Here is a 6,000-nt window from a genome sequence, read left to right on the forward strand (position 1 = left end):
CATATTGACAACCCATACTAGGTGGCAATTGAATGAACTCCAGCTGTGGGCAATCAAGAGATATAGAGGGAGGAGTTTGAGGCCTCTGCGGGGAAAATAGTTTGTCCAGTATTAGATGTTGATGGTAAACTGTTTTTGCAATTTTGTAGAAGTCTACCCACCGATGTTTACTTATAACTGAGTCATCTTGAACACACCTTGGCTGATGAAGGAATGTAAAAACAAATAAACAAAAGGATTTGCCATGGAGCTGGGAAGAACCAAGCAGCTGTCTTGGGTTCCCATGGCCCTAACCGTTTATTGAATTTGCAACCATTGTCCTATCTTAATTTTTCTGATCAGGGAGCAGACTATTGTCATGTCACAGGAACATCAGGATGGCAAAACTCTGGCAGCAAGAGGTCATTTTTTGTTGTTGGAGAATGGCCTTAATCCACATGTGGATAATTGCAACTTTTACAGATTCTGTTGCTGCTGCCTCTGCGTGACAGTCAGCTAGGACATTTCCTTGGTACTTAGGTGTAGTCTGTTTAATGTGAGCCTTAATTTTGATGACAACAATTTCAGAAGGTAGGAGAATAGCAGTAAGAAGGTCATTTACATGTCCTTTTAAAAACATTTTTTTAATGTTTATTTAGTCTTGAGAGAGAGAGAGAGAGAGAGAGAGCGCGCGTGAGTGGGGGAGAGGCAGAGAGAGAAGGAGACACAGAATCTGAAGCAGGCTCCAGGCTCTGAGCTGTCAGCACAGAGCCCAACGCGGTGCTTGAACTTACAAATCGTGAGGTCATGACCTGAAGCAAACTTGGATGCTTAACCAACTAAGCCACCTAGGCGCCCCATTCATTTTTTTAAAAAGTTTTTAATTCATTTTGAGAGAGAGAGACAGACAGAGGGTGCACACCAGTTGGGGAGGGGCAGAGAGAGAGAGGGAGAGAGAAAGAATCCCAAGCAGGCTCATTGCTGTTAGCACAGAGCCCAATGTGGGGCTCGAACCCATGAACCATGAGCTCATGACCTGAACCAAAATCAAGAGTTCAATGCCTAGCCAACTGAGCCACCCAAGTGCCCTACATGTTGTACATTTTTGATTGGGGTCCCAGTGGTTGTAAGAAAACCCTTTGTTTCTATAACATTCCAAATTTACGGATGACCCCAAAGGTATATTGGCTATCAGTATAAATATTAGCAATTTGGCCTTTCGATAACTGGCATGCTCTGATAAGGGCATAGGGCTCTGCTTGTTGGGCTGATTTAGCCTGTAGGAGATTTTTCTTCTCAAGTAGTTCATATTGGGTGATAACAGCATAACCAACCTGGAAATTATCTTTGTTTTTTTTTACAGTGTGACCCACCAACAAACAAAAATAGATCAGAATTAATTAATGTGATGTCTCAAATCAGGATGTGGTATATGAAATGGGACATTATTACCCCACAGTCATGGGACTCACCTTCATCAGGGGTAGTGACATGGCAGGATTAGTAAGATTACAGTGTTAGGTGGTGAAAGCAGGTTACTCTGCGTGCAGAGAAATTAATTCAGAGTTAAGAGGATTTTTTTAATGTTGATTTATTTTTAAGAGAGAGAGAGAGCAGGGAAGGGGAAGAGAGAGAGAGAGTGGGGACAGAGGATATGAAGTGGGCTCTGCACTGACAGCAAAAAGCCTGATGTGGGGCTTGAACTCAGGAACCAGGAGATCATGACCATAACCAAAGTTGGATGCTCAATCCACTGAGCCACCCAGGCGCCCTACATCTATCTGAATTCTTATAGGCTTTACACTTTTTATTCTCTTTAATCAGCATTGGAAGGGTCAGATTTTTGAACACCTCGATTAAATTAGAGAAGTATTATTGGAATTTTTCCTCTTCTATATCAAAGAAAATTATAAAGAATATGGGTATAGGTCAGTCAGGAAACTAAGGTGAGAGCTCCACTGAAGGCAACAGATTAGCCCTTTTAATTTAGAAAGATCTCTGCCTAATAGATTGATTGGGGCTGTATTGTACAGGAAAATGGAATGTTTTTCATTGAAAGACCCTAGAGTCACTTGTACTGATTGGTATAGAAATTTTCTCTGAATTTTATGAGACAATCCCTCTATGCAAACTTTTTCACTGCTAGAGATGTTGTTGGCCTATGAGAGTGGGAATTAAAGTAGACAGTGTAACCCCAGTACGTACCAGAATTTGTCAAGGCTTTCCATTAAATTTAGCTTTCCCTTGGCTGTTTAAGGGTATTACTGTATGTAGTTTACTGGAGGGCCCCCTGGAGCCCCATCTATTTGGGGAAGATTCCGTTTGATTGAATGTTAATTTGTATAAAACAGGGGGAAAAAGGCTGATGAGGAAGCTGTTTGGTTCAGTTGATGAAGCCTTGACTTTTGGAGAGAAACCCATGCTCACAGAGGCATTCTGGGCTTCATTTGGTTTGTTTGTTGCTGCAGCTTTTGGTATCTTTGAATAAAACCAGCTGTGTCCTAATTGGAAAATGGGAAATGATGATTTGATCCCCACATACAGCCCTTCAGGTTTATTCTCCAAAATTGGGCAATCAGTTTTTGGAACACTGCTTAGCCATGATATTCATTAGACTCTGGAAAAAAATGACCAATTAGAGGCACCTGGGTGGCTCAGTCAGTTAAATGTTGGACTTCGGCTCATGTCATGATCTTGTGGTTGCTGAATTGTGGCCCTGCGTCAGACTCTGCACTGACAACTCAGAGCCTGGAGCCTGCTTCTGATTGTGTGTCTCCCTCTCTCTGTCCTTCCCCCACTTATTCTCTCTCTCTCCCCACCTCTCAAAAAGTTACCAATTAATGGATCCATATATTATAATACTGTCTTGCAGTTAGGTTTCTCTTGTAAAAGGGAGATATTTGGAAATAGAGCCTTTAAGATTTTGTTTGCATCTTGTATGTGTTTCCAAGTATGTTGTGAATATGAAATATTTTCTCTACCTCCAGATGGTCTTGCTAAAGCTTATTTGTAAAAGAGTTCTATTTAGTTGTTTTAAATGTAAGTTCTTGTAAGAATTAGGCTGTCAACAATAGCCAAATTATGGAAAGATCCCAAATGTCCGTCAACTGATGAATGGACAAAGAAGATGTGGTGTACACACACACACACACACACACACACACACACACAATGGAATACTACTCAACGATTAAAAAGAGTGAAATCTTGCCATTTGCAACAACGTGTATGGAACTAGAATGTATTATGCTAAGCAAAATAAGACAGGCAGAGAAAGACAAATATATGATTTCACTCATATATGGAATTTAAGAAACACAACAGATGAACATAGGGAAAGGGAAGGAAAAATAAGATAAAAACAGACAGGGAGGCAAACCATAAGAGACTCTTAAATACAGAGAACAAACTGAGGGTTGCTGGAGGGGAGGTAGGTGGGGGGTGGGCTAAATGGATGATTGGCATTAATGAGGGCATTTGTTGAGGTGAGCATTGGGTGTTATATGTAAATGATCAATTAATCACTGGGTTCTACTCCCGAAACCAATACTACATTGTATGGTAACTAACTTGAATTAAAATAAATATATTTAATAAAAAAGAATTAGGCATTCTAAAACTCAGAAAGATAGAAACTAATCCAAATGTTTTTCCTGTGATCTTGGATAATATCCAGTATTAAAGCTAATTTAAAGTTGTTGGTTTAATTAAAATGGACATGACTTTAGGGGCACTTGGGTGGCCCAGTCGGTTAAGCATCCGACTTTGGCTCAGTTCATGATCTCGCAGTTCGTGAGTTCGAGCCCCACATCAGGCTCTGTGCTGACAGCTTGCAGCCTGGAGCCTGCTTTGGATTCTGTGTCTCCCTCTCCCTCTGCCCCTCCCCTGCTCACACTCTGTCTCTCTCTCCCAAAAAATAAATAAAAGATTTTTTTAAAAATGGACATGACTTTAGAGTTATCAACATAACATATAAAACTTATTCTGCCTATACTTACTAAAACTCAAGTAAGTTGATGTTATTTCCATTGGAAAATTTGTTAGAAAAGAAAAAAAAAACTTTAAACTTTGTCTAATGCTTTGTGAAGTTTTATGAGTAATCCAAGAACAAGTAGTAATTAATACTACTGGAGGGGTGCCTGGGTAGCTCAGTTGGTTAAGCATCCACCTCTTGATTTCAGCTCAGGCCATGATCTTGAAATTCATGAGATGGAACCCCTTGTTGGGCTCTGTGCTGGTGGTGGAGAGCCTGCTTGGGATTTCACTTTCTCCCTCTCTGTCTGCCCCTCCTCCACTCATTCTCTTTCTTCATCTCTCTCTCTCTCTCTCTCTCTCTCTCTCTCTCTCTCTCTCAAAATAAGTAAACTTAAAAGAAAGCCTACTGGAAATAATAAGGGAAATTCCATATGCAAGGAAGTAGGAAAAACTTTCTCCTCTAAAGAGGGAAAGCTTAGGAAAAAATCTGAATGATGTAAAATGGAAAGTTGTAGAAGGTTTATGAGAAGTGAATCTTTGAAAAGGAATTTTGTGCCTGGTCAGGACTGGCTGAGATTATGGAGAATGGTGTGTAAAAAAGTTTACTAGGGAGTGACCACTACCTGGGGAAGAGAAAGGGTAGTGAGACAGAAGTTGAGCAGTGATACAATATCAACAGAAGCCTAAGCTGATTCTCTGAGGAATCTCAAAAGTTGGATTACCCTTCAGACCCATCCTAAATTGGGGCAAAAGCAATGGGCTTTCATAACAGTCATTGCATGTGACCACCCGGGAAGAGAGCATGCAAAGCAGCTATCTTCAGCTAGGCAATCTGATGGTGTCTGACATTGAGAACTGTTGGCAGCATTCCAACAGCTGAGGGTCCTTCACTCATGGTGAAGATTCTAGTTGGCACATCACAGCATCCCCCACAATAACTGAGACCCATGCAGTGCTCTGGATGTCCTTCCCTCAATAAGTGTATGTATCAACATGCAAGATGACAGCGAAGAAAAAGGAAGGACTGCATAAATTTAAAAAATAAAGTTGATCTTATTGGAATAAATGAGTTTTAATATCAGAAGTACACCAGTAAAAAATTGGAATTTGGCTTTTCTCTCTGTTAAAATGAGTTTACTTAGATTACTGGTCAAAATTGTAAACAGAAATTTTTCTTTATCTATAATGTGCCTGTAAAAACAAGGTTTTAATATTTTGTCTTTATTTGGTCTTTGATTAAAGTTGAATCTTCTCAATATTAAAAGAGATATGTTTTTTTAAACAACTATGTAACCCTGTGCATTTGCCTTTAGAATCTCTTATTGTCACCTTGGCATAATAGATAATTAAGTTTTGTAATGACCTGTAATCTTACTTAGGCAAGTGCTTTAAAACCTCTGATTTTTCCGACACACTTCCTAAAATTTACCTTCTAAATGAAGTCTTTTTAACTAATTAGGCTTGTTTATTTGGTAGGTTAAATGTCAAATTATATGCAAAGCATTGTCAAAAAAGTGATGATAAACCTTCATAGGTTATATTGTGTGGGTGAATGCTATAACTGTTCCAGAAATTCCTAACATTTTGATATATCCTAATGTAACTATTGAAGCATTGTGTGTCAGAGAAATAACCAAATTTCCTTGTCAATGACATTGTAATGAACTATGGCCATTTTGGGCCCCTTTTTTTGTCATTTACAGTTATTGTTGTGCTCTGATGCTCTTGCAAATGTGTTTCAACTTTAAAGAGATTCATAGAAGGGATTTTGACAACTACAGGTCTCTGGTAATTTCCAGGACTAATGGGAAAACTGCATTCAAACAGGCATGGAACTGAATGAATTAAGGAAAATGAGTAGTTAAAGTGTCAAATGATGAAGATTCCTTTTGTACATTGAAGCAAATTCTGTTATCAATAGGAAAGGACAGAAAACAAAGGCTTCCAAGGATGGATAAATGCATGGACCATTGATGGAATTCTCCCTTAAAAACCTTTATGCCATCCAAGAGATTCAAGCTGAAGAAAACATGTTTAGACTTATTT

Source organism: Panthera onca, chromosome E2 (genome assembly GCF_046562875.1).
Source record: "Panthera onca isolate mPanOnc1 chromosome E2, mPanOnc1 haplotype 2, whole genome shotgun sequence".
NCBI classification, from domain to species: Eukaryota; Metazoa; Chordata; class Mammalia; order Carnivora; family Felidae; genus Panthera; species Panthera onca.